The following is a 26,983-nucleotide window of genomic DNA, read 5'->3' as shown; positions in this document are numbered from 1 at the left end:
ATCTTGGTAAGATCATTCACTATTAAGACATATCACGGCCCACATCACGTTTTCTTCTCTCCCTCCCTCCCTTCCCAACTCTTTTAATTTTTTTACTTTTCTTCCTCAAACCATTTTCTGATTCCCTACTACATTCTAGTTCTCTCTCTCTTTCTCTCTCTCTCTCTCTCTCTCTCTCTCTCTCTCTCTCTCTCTCTCTCTCTCTCCCACCCCTCTGTGTGTGTGTGTGTGTGTGTGTTCCTGCTCTTAAGGAGCATTCTTTTTCAGCAGTAAACATTAAATTATTAAGTACACTTAAATTTTATTCTAAGCCAGCATCTCAGATGGGTCATTCAGAAAGTATATATTATAAAACTCTGGGCTACAGGTGTCCAGCTTCTCAAGACATATTACACAGGTGAATCACTTCCATGAGATTTCATGGAACTGTGTGCAAATATTTTTGATATTCTTTCTATCTAGGACATAATCACATAATCACACATGAGACTGTGCTGGTTGTTTTGTTTGTTTCTTTTTTTTTTCTACTTGACAAAAGGTAGAGTCATCTGAGAAAAGGGAGCCTCCATTGAGATAATGTCTCTGTAAGACTGACCTATAGGCAAGTCTATGGGAGCATCTTCTTGACGAATTGTTGATGTGAGAGGACTGATTGTACTGGTTAGTATAAGAAAGCAAGTGGAGTAAGCCATTAGAAGCAAGCCAATAAGCACCATTCCTCCATGACCTCTGCATCAACTCCTGCCTCCAGGTTCCTAACCTGAGTTTCTGCCTTGGCTTTCCCTGATGATATATTATGCAAATAAAAACTTTCCTCTCCAAATTGCTTTTGGTTGTGATGCTTTATCACACTAATATAAACCCTAAGATAGAGACCTATTGAGGATGTTTTTATAACTTTGCAAATTTCAAATGAAAATGTTTGATTCAAGATGATTGGTTGTATTTAATTCTCCACACTATGGGACTTGAACCCAACTAAAGGTTGCCAGTTTCTGATATAAGCTGGATAATGCTATAGATTTAGATGTTTCTATTTAATTTCTCCAAGTTCTTTTCATACAAATTACTTCCTCTGTATTGTGAAATGGGAAAGATGGCAACTTTGGCCTTTAGAAGGCAGAAGAGAAACCAAATTATACCAATTATAACTCATCATCCAGTGCAAGAGAGCCTGCTGGAACAGCAGTTTGGGCTTTGAAAGATCCCACTCAGCAGTAATTTGCCTAGAGCAGGGTTTCTTGGGTTTTGGGGCTTGGGTTGCATAAGAAAGGTGGCTGACATGACCTAAGAGTGATTCAGTAAGCAGTGTCCACCATGGTTTCTGCTGGACTTCATGCCCTGACTTCCCTCAATTATGGACACTGTAGCCTTTGAGAGTAAGCTGAAATGAGCCCTTTCTTCTCCATGTTGCTTTTGGTCAGAGTGTTTTATCACAGCAACAGAGTAATATTAGAACATGCCCCTTTCCCACATGGCAATATGTTTTCTTTTTCTTAATTTCTTTTCTTCTTTTGTGCTCTCTACCAAAGAACCATGAGTCCAAGCTGGCTCATTTCAGCTTACACTCAAAGGCCACAGGGTCCATCATTGAGGGAAGTTGGGGCAGGACCTCAAGCAGGAACCATGGAGGACATTGCTTACTGAATCACTCTTAGGTCATGTCAGATATCTTTCTTATGTAACCCAAGCCCAACAACCCAAGGATGGTGCTGTCCACAGTAGGCAAGGATGGTGCTGCCCACAGTAGGAGGGGCCTGAAATATCAATCATTAATGAAGGCCATCTCTCAGAGACATGGCTGAAGTTCACTGTGATAAAGGTATTTCTTTGACTGAGGCTGCCTCTTCTTAGGTTACTTGAGTTTGTTAGGTTTTTATCTCAGATTTGTCCTTCAATTCTGATTCTGCTAAAGAGTTCCATTCAGATTTAAAGACAGTTAGTAAGCTAGTAATCACTCTAGCCTGCACCCACTTGCCTTAATTGGCTTGGAGATCACTTCTAGCTCATGAACCCAGGACCCTACTCCAGATCATCATATTTCAGTCTTTCAAGTCAGGGTTTCATATTTCCCACAACTATTGATCATTTATTAAGATATGGTGGAACCTTTAAGAAAGAGTCTAGTTGGAGGCTGTTAGATTATTAAGAAATACCCTTGGAAGAGATTCAAGTTATTGTGAGACTTTAGTCTCTATAACATCCTGCATCACTTTGTCTACACACACACACACACACACACACACACACACACACACACTATTGTGATATTATTTGTTATGAGGCTCTCACCAGAGCTGATCTATAACTTTGAACCTCTAGGCCTGTGAGTTAAACATTTTTTTCAGCCTCAGGTATTTTTTATAGTAATGGAAAACAGAATGATAAAGAAGCTTTCTTCTTGCAATTCTTGTATGTAAGAATTAAGGTCATGTATGTTCAAGATAAAGCCAGGGATAAAATCCTACACTAGTCTTTCTTTGCCCACTAAAATTTCCTTGGACTAGTTCTGGAATGCAATTTTACAATATAATGAGTGTCCATGCTACCACCTCTTTAACCACATTTCCCCTGCATAAATTGCAACCACAAAATACAAGAATTTCTGATCCAGACTACCTTTAGCTCTATATCCAATAGACATAATCTGTTTATGTTAACAAAAGGTAAGAGATAAAATGTTCACAGCAGCAGCTATAATAAGCAAAACAACCAGCACAGTCTCATGTGTGATTATATGATTATGTCCTAGATGGAAAGAATATCAAAGAATATTTGCACACAGTTCCATGAAAAATCATGGAAGTGATTCACCTGTGTAATATGTCTTGAGAAGCTTGACATCTGTAGCCCAGAGTTTTATAATATATACTTTCTGAATGACTCATCCTATAATAGGCAAAACTGGGGATTAGTCAAATGCACAACCGCAGAATGGATAAGAAAATTGTAATAGATTCTCACAAAGGAGTTTGTTTCTGAGAATGGTCTATACATACATCTTGATAAAGTTTACAGATACTATATGAAGCAAATATATACCTGTAGTGAGAATTTTGGTTTCTTTAAAAATACAGAAATATTCCAAGAATATGGTTTCATTTTAATCCCTGGTGTGAGATATAGGGCTGCTTCAGATTGTCTGTAGCAGCTGACTATGATTTGCCCTGTGCTCTAGCTGGGATGTTATTTTGCCAGCTGCAGATAGTTTCTGTGATTGTGCGACATTTGAAATTCTGGGGACTCTTCAGAGGGTATAGAAATGGTAGGGCCCTGAGAGGTAGGGTTGTTGTTAGTGGGTTGTTGGTTGGTTGCTGTTTGTCATGTACAAAGAAGAAACAACACCAAGAAGAAATTATCTATCTTGATGGAAATGATCAAGCTTGCCCCAAGAAACTTGATGCCCCTAATCAGCATGAAGTAGTCTAATGCTAACGTTGCCTCCTTCCCTTTATATCCATTTTTCTGATCCATTGAAAGGGAAGAAGAGGTTGGGGAACTGTGGAAGGAAGAAGAACCCATAAAGTAGACAAAAACTGGATACAGAAATCAGATTCAAAATTGTAAGCCTCCCAACAGGCAAAACATGTTGATATATTTAGATACCATAGTAGAAGTGAGCCTAGAGGATATGGATGGTGATTGGGGAGTAAAAGGGATCTCTGAGGTGTTACAGATCTTGTTTATCTTTTTCTAATTTATGTGTATAAGTGTGTCTGCTTGTGGAGTAGGGGGTGCCATGTACATGTGGGTTCCAACAGAGGCCAGAAGAGGGCATTGGATCCTCCTAGAACTGAAGTTTCAGTTTGCTGTGTGCTGCCTGACATGGGTGTTTGCCCTATCTTGAGCCTCTGCAAAAGCATATATGTTTTTATCCTGAGCCATCTCTAAAGCCCAGGTTTTTGTGTTTTGATCTGGTTACTGTTTATATGTATGCATCCTGTTTGAGAAAGCTGATTGGAATATATATTGGTAAGTCATATAATCTGTACATGGGTAAATTATTTCAAGCTGAAAAATGAGCTTTTCTTTCTCATCTGGTGCAAACTCACTCCCAAGTTGGAGATTGCCTGCCCATGTGCCACCACTATGAGTCTCAGCTACACAGAATAGAAGCAACCAGATCAGAGTGAAAGGACTTCCTGACCCAGGGACCATGACAATCTCACTGACACTTTACATTCTGACACTAGTGTCTAACTCTGAACTGTGCAGAGAGCTGTTTTTGCTATCTTTTTCTTTTAATCTACTTTGTTTATTCCCGCAATCAACAATGCTGCAGGAATAGCAGAGTCAAGTCTGGGTTCAATAGAGGAATCTACTGGTATAGCCTCTTGGCATCCACCACCCCAGCACATCTCACTGTGGGTTGTACATCTTATCTGTCAAGAGCCTCTGCTTATCATAACATCTCTGTGTGTCTTTCCCACAGCTGATCCCAAGGTATTCATCCAAACATCTGGGTGATATTCTGGATTGCACACAAACGTGAGCAGTGGTGTTTATTTTACTAGTGTAGTCCACCTGCAGCTTAACTAGTAGGGAACAATCAGATGTTCATGACTACAAATGGAGACCTGGGTGAGGAGTTGTAAACCCTGGAGGTTCATCTTTCAGCAAAAAGGATCCAAGACTTTCAAACTCAATCAATCTGAACACAATGGAAAAAAAGAGAGGCATCATTATAGACAGATAATGGTTTGAAATCTCAGGCTGTGATGATTGGAGAAGCAGATGTAAGGCAAGATGATTTTTATATGTTTCGATAGCCACTGCCGGGTGGGAGATTAACTAAGCAAAAGGTCTGATTGCTAACCACATTTGGGCCACTGAGCAATTGCAGAGAGGTAGAAGCAATCACAGAGCCTGTGCTTGCCAGAGGAAAGAACAGAGCTAAGCTGCTGAAGACAATCTGTTTTGTCATATTGCTTCACACACAGATAATGTAAAGCCTGCTTATATAAAGTTATATAATTCACCTGATGTGCTGCTCAGTTTGTATGCCCTCAGTGTACGAATTGTTTAGCCAGTTATTCTCACATTTAAAACATCCTCTGAAGAATATTTATGTACAAAGTCCTAGAAATGGAAAAGGAAAGACATTACCTCTGTCTTCAAGGGTCAACTATCCAGTCGTTCTGGTTTGTATTGCTATAGAGCAAACTGCTTCACATCTCTTTGTCTCAGTACAATAGCGACAACAATGGTTGTCTTCGTTGGTTTAACAGATAACATACCTGTGAAAGAATACTTTCCTGGCATGTGAAAGATCCTGAGTTCCATACCAGCACAGGAAGAAATATCTCTCATACACAAACACACACACACACACACACTTCTTGTCACAAATCTGAGGCATTATGTTGGGCATTCTCATACATTCCTGTAATCTCACCACCCTGAAAGATCTCAAGTTCAAGGGAAGCCAGGACTACAAATTGAGACTGCCTCCCACCCCAAAAAGGAAAAAAAAATCTAAGGCTAAGCTATCCATGAGCAGGGTGTAAGCAACCATGGTCATGATGAGGTCTTGCTTCTTGGCTTGTAGATGGCAGTGTTCCACTGAGTTCTCACATGGCCTCTTGATCCCTGCCTTGTAAAGGCCCAAATCCTATTATGGGGTTCCCACCCTCATGACCTCATCTAAACCAGATCACTTCCCAACATCTCCACCTCAAAATATCACAATGGGGGATAGTTCTTCATTATGAATTTTGAGGGAACAGAACTCTGAGACAGTTTGTGCTGCCATAGCAAACACCACAGACTGGGAGGATTAATGACCAAAATTGATTTTACCAGAGTTCCAGGGTCTTGAAGTCCATGACCATCTAGAAGTTCATGTCAGCAGGACAGGTTTGTTCTGAACCTCCCTACTTGATTTAAAGATGATCATTGTCTTTCCATGTGTTCACATAGTTGTGCCCTAACTGTACAGCCTGCAGTTAAGTTTCTTCTTTAGAGGAAAGACTTCAGTGATATTTGGTTAGGGCTCCCCATAGCAACCTCACTTGTAGTTTAATTTCCTCTTCAAAAGTCACCACCTACAAAAAAAAAATAAAATTTTGAGGGGCTTTGGGTTAGGATTTTAATAAGTGAATATGGGGCAAAATCCACAATAATCCCATAATCTTGGTTTGCCTGGCTCCAATGAGATTCCAGATATATAGAATCCTTACTGCTAAAACAGAAAAAAAATCCTAGATAAATCAGTACAAATTGATTAACTTATGAACATTTTTTAGTGTGTGTGCTTACCAATCTCTGATCTGGGCAGGGCTTAGAGGAGGCAGCTAGTACATTCTCTAATCACTATCAATGGGGTTAGCTTGAAAGCTACAGCCAGAGTCAGCCAGGAACCACTTACTCACTCAAAGGCCTCTGGGCTGGTCCTGGGCAGACTCAAGCAGCTGCATGAAAAGCTGAAGCATCTTCAAAGCTCGCTCTAGCATTATCTCCTTGCTCTCTCCATGTAGCTTCTGTTGCATTGTGGATTCCTGGTAGTCAAAGGTTATACATGAGAACTGCAGGATGCCAAAAGAGCAAAAGCCTGGTCTTATTATATCATCATTATGACTCAGCCACAATGTATCCTTTCTTGGATACTTTGTAAGTCTGCAGTCACAATAGTCTGACCAGGTTCAAGGTGAACATAAATGGACTCCATCACTTAGGAATTTGACAAGAAATCATGAACCCCAAAATATTGCTGTGGTTATTCTTCAAAATTTTAATTGTGGTATGAAAGTACATAATATAAAATGTATCATGTTAGTCATTTTACGTATATAGTTCAATAGGAGTAGACATACTCATATAACTGCACAATCTAGTATTAGAACTTGAAAACCGGAAACTATCTCTATTACATATTTCTTCTCCAATTTCCCTAGCTCCTGCCCCAAGCAGTCACCATTCCACCTGTCTCCATGTATGTGACTACCTTAGGATCTCGCATAACTATAACCATGCAATCTTTATCCTTTTGTGACTGGGTATTTTTCTCTGGGCAGAATATCCCTAATGTCCATCCATGTTACATGTGTTGAACTGAAGGAGAAACCATTTGTGGCAGCCCTTTTTTAAATAATCCATTATGGTACAGAACAACCTACTTTGGATAATGAGGTATGTATTGTCAGCAGAACACTGTAGGATGCTTCCATTGCTCAGAGAACAATAAAAAATGTCTTGGATGAGGCAACAGGTAGGTGTTATGAGCTACATCCTCCAGGCAGAGGAAATAGAAAGCACAGGTGTCTTTGCAGGCAAGAATGAGCAAAGCACTGGTCATTGCTTCCAAAGTACCTCATGGAGTGTATATACATGCAAAACACACACACACACTGATATAGCATCTTTCTGTGCAACTGAAGCTAGCTTCTAACTCATGAATCATCTTCCACTTTCTCCCAAGTATGGTATGAGACTATGTTGGACCTTTGAGCTATAGAAGATACTCTGTAGTTATTCTTCTCCTTCCCTTCCCTAGGCTGTCTTAAAATGCAGTTCCTCCTTGGCTTCTTGAAGGATGTTAGTCAGCTTTCTGCCACTGTGACAAAATCACTAAGAAAATCAATTGAAACAGGTAAAGATTTATTTTGATTTATGGTTTCAGTCTGTGATCATTTGGCCCCACTGCTATATACCTGAGATGAGGCTGATTATGGGTATGGGAAAATAAACCTGAGGGGGCTGCTTACCTCCTGCTCATGGAGAAGCAGAAGGAGGAAGGAACTCAGCAAGACATGACTTTGACCTCAAGAGAAAGATTGCTTCCCATGGGAATGAAGGTTAGTTATCATGAGGATAGGAGAGCCAGGGCTTTGAAGGAGATGAGAGTGGGGATGGGACAAGAAAGTTTCATAGTTTTTCGAGAATAGATAGTGAGATAGACACCTGAAGTTATTCCTGAATGGAAACTTTAGCTTGGGATGGGTTTCTTTATCAGAGGAGCAGATGCTGTTCTTTGGAAAGGTGAGTTTCCTTACTTTAAGAAGTCACACCATCCTTCAATAGTGCTCTTCTTATTTCATTAAATGTTTTTTTCCGTGTGTGTGTGTGTGTGTGTGTGTGTGTGTAGTATCTACTACATGCTAGTGATGGAGTCCAAAACACACTACAAGGGCATACAGATTATTTTGAGCTAAAGATATTTGAGAATCATCAGCTGCAGGAAGAGGATTTTTCTCTGAACTCCACTCATGTTTCTAGAAGTAGAACATTCTCATAATAATTCAACTCCTTTTCAACTTCAACTTTTGTTATAACTCCTTTTCCCTAGAGGTTTCCAACCTGGAAAGATGGATGCGTCACTAAACTGAGGTCATCATTAGTCAAGAAAAGAAATAGCCTAATAGAGGCTGGAGAGATGGCTCAGAGGTCAACATTACCTACAGTTCTTGCTCCGAGTTATGTTACCAACACCCATGTAAGAACTGACTGAAACTCCAACTCCAGAAGATCCAACACACAATTGTGGTCTCTGTGGACACTGCACTGTGTTTGAGTGACTGTGTATGTGTTCACATGTGCTTGTGTGCACTAAAGTGCATGTGCACACACATATACACATATCAATAAATCTTTACAAAAAATAAATAGCCTGGAATTTATCATAGAAGTATCATATCTCCCACCTATTCAGACCATTTATTTTCCCTAAAGTCATTTGCTCTCTCAGAACTGTCTTTTGCATCCCTTAGTCAGATGGTATACCTCCAAATTCTAATGGATCTTAAATGATATTTGTTTGGGACTTGCCAAGATGAGTGTATGTTAAACCTATTTTCTTCTCTTGTTAATCTTTCATTTTGTTTTACCCTTTTATTTTTTAATCTCCTTCCTACTGAACCTAAGAGGATATATGAAAAGTTTTTCCTCTCTACCATTAATCATCTTCTTAGGTACTTTAGAAACAGAGCTGAGAGACCCCCATCTCAGTCCAAAGAAATGAGCCCAAATTGACAATACTGTATACCTGTATACAAGTGGCAATGGAAATACCAAGACTATCACTTATGGGGAGAACAGAGTCAGAAAGAAGAGAAAGTTTTAACTGAAATTGTGAAAAATGGAAGAAAAAAAGAGCTGGAAAAGGTGATTCAGGTAGCCAATGTAAACATGCAGGAATGTGAGAAAGGAAGGCCCTTAATATTAAGAACATCTGTGGCAAAGGTCACGCACAAGGGAAACAATTGAGAGTAGAATCTTGAGGTGAGAGACACCAGCCAAGTGCTGAGTTCTGTGGGCATGCTCAGGCATTTAGCTCTTAGCTTGACAGCCAAGTGTTTTCCAAAGTCATGAGCATTCCTTTTTTGTTTCTTTTGTTCTGTTTTGTTTTGAGGTGGGGTCTCACTATGTAGCTAAAGCTGCTGGCCTTGCATTTATGATCTTCCTGCCTCTGCCTCCTATATACTGGGCTTACAGGCATGCAGAGTCATGCCTAGATTTTACTCAAGGTGTTTCCGAAGTCTGCGCTGGACTCCTCTACCACATGCCCACATCTTGATTCTTCTCCTAAGGTCCCTGACTATTTTCTCTTATCCAGAACCCTGACTGAGTGAGTACCTTGGGTCTGTGTTGCCATATGATATCCAAGATGCCACATAGTATCCATGGCTTTGCCATCACTCTTCTCTCATAGGCTGTGAACTCCCCAAGATGAGAGTCAGGCCCTGGGCTTGAAGGATATAGATTTTGCTGAACTGATTGTCTTTGAAATATGAGAGAACCTTGAAACAAAGAGGAAGGAAAGACACTGTTTGCAGGGCTAGAAAAGAAAAACAGTCCCTGTACTAGGGGAAAGAAAACAGGAAGAGTTGTAATCACCTGGCAGAAATGAAGCTATCTAGAGAGGCACTTGAGTCTCTCAATCTGTCAGACTACTGAAATGGTGGAACCCAAAGGAATGGGAATTTCTTCATGTCTTAGTTAGGGTTCCTATTGCTGCAATGAAACACCATGACCAAAAATCAAGCTTGGAAGGAAAGGGCTTACACTTCCATATCACTGTTCATCATCATAGGAAGTTAAGACAGGAATTCAAACAGGGCAGGAACCTGGAGGCAGGGGCTGATGCAGAGGCCATGGAGAGATTATGCTTACTGGCCTCCCCAGTCTGGTTTGTTCAGCATGCTTTCTTATAGAACCAGGACTACCTGCCTGGGAATGACCTCATCCACAATGGGCTGGGCCCTCCCCTATTAGTAACTAATTAAGAAAATGTCTCATAGTTGGATTATATAGAGGCATTTTTCTTAATTTAGAATCTCTCTTTCCATATAATTCTAGTTTGTGTGTCAAGTTGACATAGACTATCAGCTAGCACACCCCAGAAATATCACTCTGGGAGAAGGAAAAGGCACCAACTAGAAGGGGATCTTGTCTCCCAGAAAGGTTTCACACATTTCTAACAACTTGTCAGACGACCTAAAAGAATGGGATGGAAGCCCAGACAAAAAGGGGTTAATGGTAGATGCCTTAATCCTTGCTTTGCTGTGCATGCCCTTGGCCCTCTATTTAAACTTCGGTCTTACTTCAGGACCCCAAAGCCAGACTTGGCAGAGTAGCTGGATCTCTTTGTGCCTCTTCCCAATATGGCTTCATCAAATAAATCACTTCTTTCTGCTTTCCACCAATAATTTGGTCCTTTTAATTGTCTTATTTTAAACTGTTGGAAAAATCGGTTACAAAACAATGTCATCAAGAATAGCTGTGTCTCTACTCATCCCTGAGTCTGAGGTGTAGAGTCTGCTTTCACCTTTATGTCCAAGCACTTTCAAGTTAGAGGTGCTGGCAGTTGCCCCTATAGATCCAACCAGAGGAAGACCACCAATGTTCGTAACACAGTCCAAGAAATGCCCTTCACCAAAACACTGGTATGTTCTGCCAGTGCTAACTACAGTTGGCACCCAACCAATGGCTGGAGGGGGAAACAGAAAGTTTCCACGAGCTAGTTTGCTGCTGCTCCTCCCTCTTGCACATGTAGGATTTATTCTTTGCAGGTTTAAAAGTTCCATTGAAACCTCCAATGACCAAAGCTTTCCACCAAATAGTCCTTAAGAAAGATAAAAGCATTTGCATTAGCAGGCAGGGGACAGAAAGGTGCTACAGCCAATTCCAAATTGTTCAGGAAGTTCCTGAATGGAATTCTTAAGCATTTTCACAAAAATTTAAAGAGCTCATTTGTTCAGAGTTGATGAGAACCATCCATAAATGGGGTTACCCTATTTCAATCAAACTAAACTATGAAGGAAAGAAGAAAATCCTGGAAAGAATGAAACAAACCCAAATCATAGCCATGGAGTTTATTTTCATGCAGATGGTGAGGTGATGTGCAGGCACATATTCTTTCATACATATAGACATACACAGTTTCCCATTTACTTCATGTGGAATTCTAGCCTAAGAACATGACCCCTCAGAAAGAATAACAATGTGACTGAGAGACTTTTATGGTCATCTCAATAGTGGAATTGACCTCATAAAATACTGCAAGTTGTATACACGCATGTACACAGATTCCCAACTTACGTAATTCTATGGGAATTCACAGAATTATATTGGTTGAGAATTTGGCTTAAGTTTCTCTTCTTAGAAAAATTCCCATAGCCTAGTATGAGAGGAGTCTCCACGCACATCACCACAAAGCTTCATGGACTGAGAATCTGGCCCTTAGAACACACAGTAATATCCATCCAAATAATAGCTTTTTTAAAAAATCTGGCTTTGTTTTTTAGAACACGATGGAATGAGCAAATGCTTCTGCCCTCTGGAGCTCCGTAAACCAGTGTGACCAATGTAGAAAGACCAGGATGTCTTCCTATCCCAGAGGGCAAAATCCCTGCTCACCAGTCTCCTTGCCAGGGAATGGATAGGACTTATCTGCCTCTCCCTTGACTCTAGAGTATTTGCTTCTGTTTGTAAATGAGATGCCCAGAAAGTAGGCCTTAAGAGCTAGAGCTGAAGCATTGCTTGCCAGGGAAAAGCACTTATTTGCTAGATTTGCAAGTGCCAACACTACTAATTGAATATGTGCCAAAACATGCATTTTAAAAAATGTTGTTCTGTTCCATTCATTATTTATAGAACATCACCTAAGGGCAGTGCCTGCTACAAGCCAAAAATCTCATCCTGCATTTTATCACAAACCTATTGCAGGGAAAGGGAGACAGAAGTGGGAAGAAGGAGAATAATAAAATGAGACTTCTGGAAACTGGTACAGAGTGTTTTGTCTGTACCGACAATGCCCATAGGGTGGCTTGCTAATAATCTCCAAATGCAAGGGCTTTGGAGAGAGTTATTCTCTTCTCTTCTGCCACTTAGGACAAAGAAGGTGGTGGGCATCTGTTATAACATGAGACTTAAATATGTCACAAGAGAAAGCTCTTCACTGGGAAATGGGGCTGTGTAAAGTTGAGAACGGGAGAAAACCTTTAGAGGAGGGCAGACATGTTTTTTCAACCAAAAGCTGACGGATATCCCTAGAGATCCTAGCCCCACTAAATGTGTTGTCTACCAGCAAGTAGGACCTGTTATCATGTTAGAAGAGTAGCTTGGGTGGGAGACACCTTGCTTTGAATGTCATACTTTGTAAAATGACTTATCCTCTTCAGACACATGTAAGCAACTGTAAAAATGACAACAGTGACTATTCATTGGACAATGTTTCTGCACCCAACATTGTACAAAACCAAGAAACAAAAGAACCTGGTAGTTCTAATGGCAGAGGTAGACTTCCATTCATAATAAATAACAAGTCAGTATAGTATATACCATGTCAGATGGTGGTAAGCATTCTGTAGAGAATTAAGCAAATAAAGGGGATGTGTCAGAGCAGTTTTGTTTTTCAGCATGGTGGTGGGGGTAGGATCCATGTCCAGAGAGTACCTGCTGAGGAAAAACTGGAAAGCAGAAATGAAGTGAGCTAAGAGGCTAGAGTGGATTGAGTATGTGAGTATTCCCAGAATACATGAATGTGACTTTATTTTGAAAGGGAGCCATTGGGAGGGGGATACAATTTAGGTAGTGATCTTGGAATAAAATCCCTAGAGCATTCTGGAATATTTGGGTAGACCCTAAATCCAATCGCAGTGCCTTTATAGGACATAGATGAGGGATACTCAGACACAGAAAAACTCGTGTGACAAGAAAATCAGCTATTGGGGTGGTAAGGCCACAAACCAAGGATAGCAGGAAACTCTGAAGGGTGGCAGAAGTAGCCTCACCTATAAAGGAGTGTGCACCTCGAGTTCAGACTTAGGGCTTCCAGAACTACTGGAAAATTAGTTTCTTTTCTTTTAAGTCATAAATATACCTTATGTTAATTTTTCTGTCATACATTACATCTCAACCACACTCTCCCCTTTCCCTTTCTCCATACCTCTCCTCCCAGTCCCTCCTCCTACTTCTCCTTTTTCCCAGATTCACTCCTCCATTTCCCTTCCAAAAAAAAAAAAAAAAGAAAGGAAGGAAGAAAGAAAAAGAAAAAAGAAAAACAGAGCAGATCTGCCAGGGATATCAACCAAACATAGCTTAACAAATTACAAAAGGACTAGGCACAAATCCTCATATCAAGGCTGGATGAGGCAACCCAGTAGGAGGAAATCTTGTGACCTTTATTATAACAGCCCTAGAAGACTACTAATACAGAGAATACCTAGGGGAAGAAAAGCTGAGCAGGAAAAAATGCAGATATAAAGGCCCTGAGGCAAGTGGTCTTCCAGCCTCCTTTGTTAAAGGGCAAGAGAGCCTGAAAGGCTGGAGGGAGCCAGTGATTGGCTTCCAGAAGCTGAAACAGACTTCAGACAGCACTTCCTATAGCCTGGCAAGTTCTTTCTGAAATAGGAACTGTGGGCAGACCTCCATGTTTGGCTTGAACCAAATCAATAGGGCTAATAGTATTGACATTTTGATTATGTTTCAGAAGGACTTAGCTTCTGCTAAGTGTGGTGGCACATGTCTTTAATTCCAGCAAATGCAGAGGCAGGCAGACTTCTGTGAGGTCAATGCCAGCCTAGTCTACAGAGTGAGTTCCAGAACAGCCAGGACTACACAGAGAAACCCTGCCTTGAAAACAACAACAACAAAAACCCAACCAACCAAACAAAAGATGACTGGCTTCTGGGTGAGATGGCAGATAACGAGGAAGCTCAAAGATGACTTTGGGCACGATGGATTGAGCAACTAGAACTGCCATCAAGTGATGCACAAAAGGCTGGAGATGAGGCAGGTTTGGGGAGCAAAGCTCTGGAGTTTGCTCTAGTACTGAGGTTTATGATCCTCAGTGAACAGCCAAAGGCAGATATCAGCCCATCAGTCCAAAATCTCATTCAAAGGGAGATGTCTGGTGTGGGAATAGAAATTCAGAGGAAGTTTTACATTTATTGGTAGACTTACAACAAAAATGTTCTTTTGTTACACAGTTCTGTTACTTTTCAAGGTTTTCTCTCAGATTCCCTTAGTAATCTCCCAAACCCAAGCCCCTGACCGTTCTTGTCCAAAATGTCCCAGAAACAAGGATGGGGCATACTTCAGTGATGTGCTACACACAGCTGTGGGACTGAAACCCAGTACACACACACACACACACACAAAACCACTACCACAACCTATTTATTTATAAAAGAATATATCACACAGCATTTCAAACATAACTTTTCACTCATCACAACACATTTAAAAGTCCATCATGTTGCATTTACCAATATTTATCGCACTAGGTTTTCTTTTTTTACTTAAGTAATAGTCCCCTCTGTGGAAACACTGGTTTTGTTCATCCATTTATCAATCGAAGGACATTGGTATAGTCTCCACACACTAGTACTAACAATCAAACTGGTATCAAAATCCATGTGCAATTATCTGTGTGAACAAAGTTTTCTGCGTGGTTATGTGACTAAAAGTAAGGTTGCTGCTTTAAATGATAAACATACCTAAATTTCTAAGATATTCTTAAGCTGTTTTCCCAAGTAGCAGCATCATTTTGCATTTCTAACAACAATATTTACTGCTCTCCAAGGTGTGTAGGTACTACTTTTGATGTGCTTATTTTCCTTCCAAAGATGTTTGGTGAAATTTACATTCAAGTCTTTGTCTGGTTTTAATTGGATTATTTGCTCTTCTATGGTTCAGGGTGGGACATCTTCAGTCTGCTTGAAACACCATTGTCAGTTCCGTGATTTGTAAATACACTTGCCAAGCCTGCAGACTGTCTTTTTATTCTTTTAAAAGTATTTTTGGCAGAGCTGAAGTTTTAAATTTTGATGAGGCCCAGTTTATATTAAAAAAAAAACCTTCTTTATAGATAATGCTTTTAGTAGAAGAGCCAAAAACTCATTGCCTAATTCATAATCACAAAGATCTCCATTATTTTCTTTTGAAAATCTTATTGACTGAAATTTTACATTTAGGTCTATGAACCATTCTGAGTTAAGTTTCTGTCAGATGACGTATAGCTGAACCACTCCTTGGCTTATACAAATTAACTTTATCTGTAACAAAATACTGTAAACCAGATGGCTTTTAAGTAGCAGCACTGTATTCCTTACAGCCAGAGAACAAGACCATAAATGTACTGCCTAGTGAGTTCATGTGTCAAGTCGGTGATATATTTTCACTATACCTTCCCATGAGGGGACCAGAGTAGCCCTTACCACCAACTCCCCAATGCTTACAACTCCTGGTACTGTCTCTGTCTGGGGTGGGAGCTTAGGGGTGGTAGAGGGGTATGATAGTTGTCTATTGAAAGACTACACTTCCCAGCTTCCCCAAAGTCTCTTCAACCCCTATAAGGACTACATCCCATCTTCCCTGTAGGTATTTTGGATATCTGCACACATGGGTGACAAAAAGCTCCCTTACCATGAATAAACGTGGTCATGTCCAAGGTTAGTCCTCCTTCTGTCTTTCTATAACTGCCTTTACACAGTCTAACGTATGGTGCTGAAGACTGGGGCTGGGAAATCTGAGCCCACTAAGTGACTCAAGCCCACCCAAGGACAAACATCCCTGGCTCTTATACGATCCTTATGCCTGGGGTGAGGGGGCTAAGCAGGTCTACCCACTTCCCTCAGGCAGCCTTTTCTCTTCACTTAGTCTTTGTTCTTTCTCTTCACTTTATCGTCTCACCTGACACTATCTGACTTTATTATATGTGGGAGGCCAAGCTGTATTCGATGAAAACATTCAAGCAACATACTAAGCTGCAAAGAGAAGGTAATCTATTGGATTCAACTTAGAGGTGTTCTAATTAAGTCTGGGAGCTCACTGGAATTATTTTTCTATCTGTCTTAAAACCCAGTCGGTCAAAGGCACTGGAGACTTTCTACTGGCTAAGAAAGTCTGGCTGAGTATTCTAATTCCAGGAATTCTCCACTGGCTGAAAGCTCTGAGGACCTTCCACAAGCCCTATAGTTTCTTAACTGGAATTGTAGAGGTTTGGAATGCCACCCTACTTGGCAGGTGCATTTGGTCATTTTGAGACTGAGGAGGTGCTTTAAGTGGCTAGATATTAATCCCTATTTTTACTTTGATGTTGGACCCCACCATGTGTACCAACATCTCCATTCCCAAGACACACCCTCATCCTGGTTGCAGGCTAATCTAAAAGGCTCCATTTGGGAGACTTCATACTAAGTTCACTTGTTCAGCTCTTGGTCCAGATCTGGCCTCAATATACATTAGACAAAAGGTTACTGCTGGTCCAAATTCACATCTCTCAATTCCTTTTTTTTATTGAATAATTTATGTATTTACATTTCAAATGTTATCCCCTTACTCAGTTTCCCCTCCCTAGCCCCCTTATCCCATCCTCCTTCCCCTGCTACTATGAGGATGTTCCCTCTCCCACCCACCCACTCTCACCTCAAAGCCCTGGCATTCCCCTACACTGGGGAATCGAGCCTTCACAGGACTGCTCCTCCTATTGATGTCAGACAATGCCATCCTCTGCTACATATGCAGCTGGATGCAGTGTACTCTTTGGTTGGTGGTTTAGTCTCTGGGAGCTCTGGAGGAGTCTGGTTGGTTGATATTGTTGTTCTTCCTATGGGGTTGTAAACCCCTTCAGCTCCCTCAATCCTTTCTCTAACTCCTCCATTGGGGTCCCAGTGCTCAGTCCAATGGTTGGCTTGTCTAACCTCTGGATATGGTCTCTACAGGTTCTTCCTCCCCTTTGTTAGGCATTTCAGCTAATCTCATTCCGGTTGGGTCCTGGGAGCCTCTTGCTTTCCTGGCATCTGGGACTTGCTGGTGTCTATCCCCAGATCCCCACCCCCCTTTGTTATACACCTCTGTTCAAATTCCTGACCCTCTGTATATCATCCCTGTCTCCTCTCATACCTGATCCTGCCCCCTTCTTTTCGGCTCCCCATCCTCTCTTCCTCCCAAGTCCCTCCCACCCTCTACCACCCCTAAAATGATTTAGGTAACTCTACAAGACAGAATGCTAGCATGGTCCAAGGCCCCTGCCACATATACCCTACAGTTCACTTTAATCTTTCTCAATGACTTGGCTCACAGTCAAAGTTGGAATGTCTACTGCCATTTCTGCTGGGTCTCCAGACTTGTATCTATTCCTGAGATCACATAGAACTCTTTTGCCTTATGCTTTTGACCTACTTGGGTTTCTGCCTCTCCAAGCCTGGAAAACCCTGTTTATATTTTTAACAGCTAAGAGGTAAAAGCTTTCCAATTTGTCTACTCCCATCTATAGGCACACACAAGCTGATGGTTATGGATATGTAGATTACTGGGTTCAGTCTCACAGAGATATCTTTAGATATGGATAATATTGAAAAAAAAAGTTTCATGATGTTCTACCCTACAGAGAAGGTGGCTCTGAAGTTGGATTTTTGGCTCATCTGCTCCACACCCAAGCACCTTTGTTTAAAATTTTCTTCCAATGTTTCTGTCCTGGGTTAGGCTGGCCACCTTACTCAGTGACAGGGAGAAGGAGAGCAAAACTGAACAGCACAGGAAAAGACACTTTGTACTTGAAAACAACTAAGAAGTAAACTAAAACAACATACACTAGAGAAAGTGGGAAATAACCTTGAACTCATTGGTACAGGAGACAACTTCCTGAACAGAACACCAATGGGTCAGGCACTAAGATCAACAATTTATAAATGGGATCTCATGAAACTGAAAAGATCCCCTGTAAGTCAAAGGACACTGTCAGTAGGATAAAACAGTCTACAGATTGGGAAAGGATCTTTACCAACCCTACATCTAACAGAGGGCTAACATCCCAAATTTATAAAGAACTCAAGAAGTTAGACACCAACAACACAAATAACCCAGTTAATAATGGGGAACAGAGCTAAGCAGAGAATTCACAACAGAGAATGTGCAACATCCTTAGTCATCAGGGACAAGCAAATTGAACAACTCTGAGATTCCCATAGAGGTTACAAATGGTGGGATGTGTAATTTCCTTGGATGAAGAATCACTTAACCAGAGTAAGTTGCAAACAAGAATGCATGACAAATAAGACATGCCGGAAGCCTGCTGCTTCTGCCTCTGGCTGCATATGGCTCCCAACTCCAGCTATCAACGTGTGACCAGCTCTGACTGTGTAAACCTGACAATCTTCAGCCATGTAGGGCAAACCATAAAACAAAACAAAGCAAACTGAAACAAAACAAAACAAAACAAAACAGCCTTCCTCTTTACCTAAAGATGAATTACTCCTCATGTATCACATGACAAAGCGATAGATTTTTTGCCCAGCAGATTATCTCAGATTCTGTACCTACATCAAATCAAAATCTCAAATAACAGAGAAGCAAATAGCAATTACTCTGCCCTCAATGTCTCCTGAAATGACATATAAAGATGCTGTGACCAGGACAACCTTGTACCTAAACCTACCATCTGACTTGTATGGGACCTGTAGGCTAGTTCAGTTGACCATGACTTTTATCCTGCTACTCAGTTCTTTCTCTTAGTAAAAGCTAATTCCAACATCAATAACTCTAACTACCCATGTTCCTTCATTGAAGAAGGAAGCCAGATACTCAGTCATCAAACTCACAGCTTTGGAAAGCTATACAGAATGCCCAAGTGGTTTCTTTGACAGTTGGTTTTATATCTGTAGACTCAACAAATGATTAAGTGATATCCTAAGCATTTAGATTCTTCTAGAGGAAATTACTTAGTTTAAGGGATTCTCAACTACCTGGGTTCACCTGTGGTGCTTTGAGAATATAATCCAGTCTCTACCCAGATTGAGAGCTCCAGGGCCAGAGCCTGTCCTCTCACCTTGAAGCCTACAAGGAGCAGAAGGGCTTTGGCACTGATGTTTGCTAAGAAATTCCAAAAGACAAAAGCTCATTTAATTTGGTCATTTCACTTTATAATTTATTTCTCTAAGCAGCCAATCTATTTTCAAATAGAATGAATGTTAAGATACATGCTTACCTTTGTCAGGACATAGTGACCTTGAGATTTGTGCTATCAGTAGAAAGATACTTGGCTTTTGCCTTCTTTGTCAATTCAGTCCACATTACATGTAAATTATTATTACTACATATGTGACATGACTGAGTGTTTTCATCTGTTGGTTAAGTATATGGTCAAAGATAGCAAAATTTTAAAATATTCTGTTAATAGAATTAAATTTAGAAAACTTTGTAATGTGAATCATTTACTCTTGACAAGGTGGTCATTATTTCTGGAACTATACATTTTAAACTAGATGTTGAAAATCATTTCTTTTGGGAGACTACACGTTAAAAATTAAATAGTCTCTTCACGTAGTCTGATATTTACTAGAATATATTTATTGGATTATATTATAACAATTTGATGTTAACAAAAATATGTATTAAGTTATGTATTCCCATTCTAGATAATGTAGAATGTAGGTAATGGGCCTAATTATTAAAATTTCACCTTATCAAATTGTTTCTAATCAAACATTGGGTTTTACTTGAGAGACTACCTTTGTTCTTTAAATAATAGCTGGTATTGTTAGTGTGTGAATGAAATATACCAAGTTTATCGTATGTGAAAGCAAGGAGTTTCTACTTGGACACATTCTGTTCAGAATCATTCCTTGGATGCTGACTTTAACTGACTTTTTCTACTAAGCTTCCAGCTGCTTGTTCCTTATGCAGGAGTCTGATGTATGATATAAACAAACATCTAATTACAGTTGCCTCATTCTTCTATAGATCTCTTGTCATGGTCCAGCCAGTTGTAACTCATGTTAACCTTGATGTAAAAGTTTTCCTCAGGCATGTTTTTCTCTTAATGTTCCACACAAAGTGACAGTTACTACCTCCTTGCTTAAGTTCTGGGTCCTTACCAACTGTTTAGCATTACACTGACCCCTTGGATGGACCACCTTCTGAGGCACTCTAACTGCTGCCCCTCTCATTGCTCTTCTGTCAGCCTTTAGCAATTGCCAAGAGATCAAGGCCCCTAACCCTCCAAAAACAGTTCAAGTGAGCTCTAAAAGAGGACTAATGGGCCATGGGCCATCCAACTCATCCCTCTTCTTGTCACTCTGCATATTGTTTGAGAGGCTCAGGACTAAAACATATAGGCTGAAGCATCAATTAGCCTCTCTGTCTCAGCAGTGGAGATCAGCTTAACATCCTTCAGGACCAGCTGGACTCCCCTTGGCTGCTGCAGTGCTCCAAGATTAAAAAGGACTAGATCTACTGCTGAGGATGGGATTTGATCCCTCCTCCACAAACAGTTTTACTTCCACATGCCAATAAATCCTAACTGGTTTGAAATGGGACCTAAAGACAGGAGCCAGACAAAAACTCCATCTGGTTCTTCCCAGCCCAGTTCCTCCCCTTGATCATGCTTTCCTCTTTATTATCCTCATATCTCTGTTCTTACCCTGTCTTTTACATGTTTTACTTACTGAACTTCACTGTATATCCAAACAAAATGTTTTATACAAGCTCTCCCAATACCTCTTACCTTATACAAATTCCATCTCTTCCTGATACATCTGCAAAAAGACCTTTGAGATGCTGTGGAGAAACTCTAGTTAAAAGCCCTTCACTCTATGCCCCAGTGTGAGGGAATGCCAGGGTCAGGGAGCAGGAGTTGGTGAGCAGGGGGAGGGGGAAGATAGAGGGGGAGGGTGTTTCTCGAAGGGGAAACCAGGAAGGGGGTTAACATTTGAATGTAAATAAAGAAAATATCCAATTAAAAAAAAGAAAGAAAGAACAAAAATTCTAGAAGAACTTCAAGGCAAAAGAACAAAGGAAATACCCCAAGGAAGAACTGAGATGCAAGAGAAGGAGCTAAGAGAGTAGCTGCCTTCAGGCTATCTGCATTAGCAATGTCCTAGGTGCAGCATTAAAAACACACTTTTTTCCAGTGAAAGCGTTTCAGGACAGGGGCTGTTTTAAAACTCATTTAGCAAAATGCTGTTAATTGATGCTAGATAGATAGAGCTAGCCTCTTTGCTGATGCAATGATGTAACTATTCTCACCCAGTCTCTCAATTTCAATAACATTTGTTTATCACTTAACCAAAACTAACTCATTGTGTGGATAAAAAAAATATTTGTTATAATAATATTCACCCATGTGGAAATCCAGTAAGTTCAATATTTTTGGAATATGAAGGTTTACTTTTTCCTTAAAACAGTAAAAATCAGAGCCATACCCCCCCTCCAAAAAAAAAGGGACCTTCATCTCTTTCACCCCAGGCCAGATACAGCTCTTTACATTAGTCCTCTATTTTCTCTTGTTCCCTTTCTTTGATGCCCTGTAGCTCCCTGCTATTTCTGCTGGCTCATTTTGGTGCAACAGTCCTGGTAATGGGACCAGTTACTGTCTCCATGAACCAAGCCCATGACCACTTCCTATCACAACTCACTCTGTCTCTCCTGCCTCTGCTCTCCCCCTCCCACAACCTTCACAGAAAATCTCTGTTCTATTCTGTAAACAAATCCTCTGCCTACAGCCCTCTAATAATTATTTTCCAAGTTTCTTCAGGAATACAGGATTACAATCAAGTTAAAACTCTCCCACAACTATATGACCCTCTTCAATGGGCCCAGAACTACCCTCTCCTACAAAGACCCTACTCAGCAGAAAACAACTCTAACACCCCTACCCTGCATTTTTATACCCTCTTAGAGTTAGCGATGATAGTTTCCTACTGAAGGACTACAATTCCCAATTTCCTTTGCAGGCTATGGAAGTCACATATTATCTTTCTGTATAGGCATTTCGGCCATCCACACATCCACACATGGGTGACAAAATGATCCCTTACCATGAATAAACATGGTCATTCCCAAGGTCAGACCAAACCTCTCTTTTTATCTATGGTCTGTCTGGCCACAGTTTTCTTTAAAATTCTAACATATGGTGCCAAAGACCCGGGGTGGAAAATCTGAGCCCATTTCTATGAAATTTGAACATTGAGCCTCCAGCAACTATTTAGTGACAGTGACCAAAATTGACTGATGAAAATGGTTTTGAGTTAATCAATCACCACATCCTTTCTGTCTCTACTAACCTTGGTTCTTCTTTGAAGGAAGGAAGCAGAGGACTTGGTCATGCACTTGCCTTAATTAGAGTTTCTCTTGCTATGATAAAGACCATATCCAAAGACAGTTTTGAAAGGAAAGGTTTTATTTTATCCTACATATCCAGTTAACAATTCAACACTGAAGGAAGTCAGGGCAAGAACCTAGATGCTGGAACTGATGCAGAAACCATGGAAGAGTGCTGCTTCCTGGCTTCATGGTTTGATCAGTTTCCTTTCTTACACACTCCTATACCTCAGGCTTGGTCTGGTCCCTGGCTTGGTCTTCCTACATCAATCATTAATTAAGAAAAATGCTCCCACAGACTTGCCTACAGGCCAATCTGAGGTAGAAGTTTTCTCCTCCCAGATGACCCTGGCTTATGTCAAGTTGACAAACAAATAAATCCTAAGAAGCATGGTGATATCATAGCTCAACATTTATCAAGGTCTCTCATGTGCACAAGAACAGGAAAAGTTGTGGGGGGATACAGAAGAAAATTCTATCACACACACACACATACGCACACACACACACAAACATGCACACACACATTTTTAAAATTAAATAAAGGACAGACTTTTTTTCTTTAACCTGTTCTCTCCTTTTTATGTTTATCCCCAACATAACAGGTTGATGACATCCAGTAGTCATTGTTCTAAGTGCCAGGCACAATTTTATTAAATTCTCTATATCTTTCCAAGTAATATAAGGAAGTAATATATCACTTAAGATGGTTTCCTGTTTCAACTAGTCTTCCTATCATAGGTAACTTTGTGAGTGATCAAATGCAAAAAGAGAATTTAACAGCCTTCAGGGCCAGCAAGATGGTTCAGCTGCTAAAGGCACTTTCTGTCAAGCTCGATGACCTGAATGCACTCTCCAGAACACACATAATGGATGGAAAGAACTGACTCCTGCAAGCTGTCCTCTGACTTTCGTACACATTCTATCACACACACACACATACACACACACACACACACACACAAACATGCACACACACATTTTTTAAATTAAATAAAGGACAGACTTTTTTTCTTTAACCTGTTCTCTCCTTTTTATGTTTATCCCCAACATAACAGGTTTGTTTTGTTTTATTTTTTTCAGGCCACAGATGGGTAACTTGCCAGCTTCATTACATCCAAATCACATTTTATGACACACAGTAATGAATATATATATATATATATATATATATATATATATATATATGTGTGTGTGTGTGTGTGTGTGTGTATAATATATATATATATATATATATAATTTCTTTAGAGAGACACTGGTTTAGTTTTAGAGAAAAACTGATTTATAATAAATAAATTTTATGCTTTGTTTCTGTTCTGTATCAGCCTCATGTCTGGACAGAACCATGCTTGGGTCCATTGGGCCATTACTGTGATTTATCATGAGCTGATTCCCAGGAACATAGTTTCCTTACTGAAATAGAGTAAGAAAATCAGTGCCTACTGCCTTATGCTGATACAGAGACTGGGTGGCCCAGATGAATGCTTTATTTGATATGATGCTCATATCTATCTAGATGTCACAATAGTACTTCCCAAGGGGACTTCCTTTCTAATAATTTACTGATGCTCCTCAGCTGTGCTGTGTGTGGCAGGCCATGGTGTTTCCTGTGAGTGCAAGGGTTATTGGCATAAATCAGAATCCCTAATGTCTGATGCACATGCATCTTTCTGTGTTAATTTATTGCAATTTAATTTTTAGTGTTCATTTACATTCCTGGGTGACGAAGGGTAAAACTGGACATGTGCATCTCTTGAACAAAAGTCCTAAGGACACTGAGGCCCACATTGGAAATGGGAGAAGAGGGAATGGAAGTGGGGGAAGGGGTTTTTGAAGAGATCAGATTCAGCCAGGTATCGCTTGCCTGAACATGGCATAAATATCTCTGTCAGGAAAACAGCCCCCATCTGTGTCTTTGTTCATACTCATCTTGTTTGAGTCCACCATCATCCTCAGTGACTTAAGAATTGGACTTAGTATTTTGGTTTCAAACTGACTATACAATTTTAACCAGGATTCTAGAGGGCATGGAGTTTGTCTTTTATTCATAGCCCCTCTAGTTTGTTACTAATCCCTTCAAGTCTCTCTCAGCAACTTAAGTGACCTTCCTGTGAAGACAACACCTCCCTGTTTTCATTAGCACATAATCTCAGCTGTGACTTGTACTTTCTATGAAGGGGGAGTCAAGTATTTATATGGAGTAGTCATGCAAGTCAACTTTAAATGAAGTCTGCTAGATCAGGAGAATAGTTTAGCTGGTAAAGGTGCTTTTCTGACAAGCCTGAGGACCTGAGTTCAGTCCCTAATGTCTACATGATGAAAGGAACCATCTCCTGCAGGTTGTTCTCTGACTGACACCAATTGCCACAATACATGATTATTCATGTACAAACATACAAAATGAATGAATGTAAAATAAAAACATGACCCTATCACATCTTCTTAACATCTAAACCCTATTGCTCTATTATAGTTATTTTCTTTGTCATTGTGATGAACCTGACATAAACAACTTACAGGAGGAAAGGTGTATTTGGACCCAGAGTTTCAGTGGATACAGCTCATGATAATGCAGAAAACATGAGAGCAGGAAGGGCTCCATCTATAGCAGAAATATCAGGGAATGGTAGCTTGCTCATATCATGGTCAGCAGGAAGCAGATAATATAATATGGGACTGGAAGCAGGACTGGGATATAGCCCTAAAGGCCTGGCCTCCAGTGACCTCCCTCTACCAGACAGTTCCCATATCCCAAAGGTTCCACAATTCTCAAAATAGCACTACTTGTTGGGGACAAGTGTCCAAACACATGAGCCTGTGTGGGGACATTTCACATTCAAACAAGAACAGTATCTATTCCAAACTTTCCTGGGCTGGAACATTGTGGTAAATACAATTATAGAGTCCCCTGGTCATTGTTTCTGTCACCTTGAGCAAGCGATAAGGGTCAAGTCAGTAAGCAGTCCATGTTCTTCTGTCATCAGGTCTGCTTTCAGTTCCTGTCTCTGGGTTCCTGCTTGAGTTCTTGCCCTGACTTCCCTTCATGATGGAGACTTGAGAGTTGTCGATGAAATAACAGTCTGGCCATGGTGTTTTATCATAGCAATAGAAACATAAGACACAGAGGGAAAACTCTTGGCTGGTTTATTAGGAATTAATACGCCTCTTTGGGAGCTAGTTTTACAACAAGTTGTATCATTTGTAGGAATGGTTGGAAGGGTGTACACTGCAGCTGATTTTTTTTTTTAATTTTCTCAGGTGCTTTGATTTCCCCCATGAGAAAGGCTTCATCCACCATTAGTCTCATCCCTGATGGCCTGTATTAATTTATAACTGAAGGGAATTGCAAAAACGCACCATGTTTCACAGAATCAAGGCAAGCTGTAGCAACCCTTTTAAAGTTCTAATAAATTAAGCTGTAAAGAATGCTGGTATTTATCTTCCATCAATTTTATAGTTATTGCTTCTGTTTTTCTTATGCTGACTTAATTAAGATACATCTTTAGGGAATGAAAGTCTGTTGGCAAAGAGCAGAATGCTTTTAAGTGGCTTTGGTTGATTTCTGTGAATCAAGTGGGTGCTGTACATTGACCAGATTCTGGTAGAGAGAAGCAGAGAATCTACCTCGGGAGTTTCACTGGAGTTTCACCATATATCAGTGACTTGGGTACTATCTTCTCCCCTTGAGCCTCAGATCTGGGGAAAGGAGCCAATCTCTGTCCTTTTTCCCACCCTCAGGTTGATAACTAAACTATCAAGTAAGCCGTGTAATCATGAAAACCTGTGTCAGCTTTTAACAACTGAATTGGTAGGCTGCTCAGTAACCACATTAATCACTCCACAGCTGGTTGTTATGGCAGTGAGATACATCGCTACTGAAGCCAAGGACTCAGTGGAAGGAAATGGATGTGTCCAGGGGCCCCTCTGCTGTGGGAGCTTTGAAGATATTGAATTGGCCCTGTGGATTTGTTCTCTTCAGCCCAGTACTGACATTGGCCCTGTTAGTCTTTCTGTGTGACATAAGATTTGTGTGCTTATTCATTTTATGACAGTTTAGCATTTAATCTACAAAGAAACTCTGGTTGACTTGAAAAGTCCCTTGGTGTAGCCAACCATAGCCTATTCATCAAAGTACACTAATGACTTCTTTGTTTATGAAAAATATCCATATGCCTAGTAAATGACTGTGTATGTACATCTTTATTTTCATATTAATTTTGTATGACACAGCTCAAGCAATAACTCAGTCCAGCTGGGTAAGAAGGGCACACAATGCCTTTTCAAGGCTTTGTGGTCACAAAACGTTTGTCCTCATTAGTTCCTCTTGAAAAGGCTTACTTTATTTTCTTGGTCAAAGATAAATAATACAGCAATCTCTCCAGCCAGGTTCTTCTACGTTCCACCAGGCAGAACACCATTCACAGCAAATCACCAGACAGTAAAG

General features: G+C 40.4%; 1 long non-coding RNA gene across 1 annotated transcript in view; it reads right to left on the bottom strand.

The window, feature by feature from the left end:
• Positions 1–5,809: 5,809 nt before the first annotated feature.
• LOC147004841 (uncharacterized) overlaps positions 5,810–26,983 on the bottom strand; it is a 42,092-nt gene continuing 20,918 nt past the window's right edge. The window contains exons 3-4 of the long non-coding RNA XR_015047110.1: positions 6,368–6,497; positions 5,810–6,044 (exon numbers count right to left, since the gene is read on the bottom strand). This is a non-coding gene — a long non-coding RNA (uncharacterized LOC147004841). The remainder of the gene's footprint in view (positions 6,045–6,367; positions 6,498–26,983) is intronic.

Source organism: Mus caroli, unplaced genomic scaffold, assembly GCF_978045245.1.
Source record: "Mus caroli unplaced genomic scaffold, Mus_caroli_1 scaffold_5, whole genome shotgun sequence".
Lineage (NCBI taxonomy): Eukaryota > Metazoa > Chordata > Mammalia > Rodentia > Muridae > Mus > Mus caroli.
The sequence above is the reverse complement of the archived record's forward strand: the minus strand, read 5'-3'. Positions and strand labels throughout refer to the sequence as shown.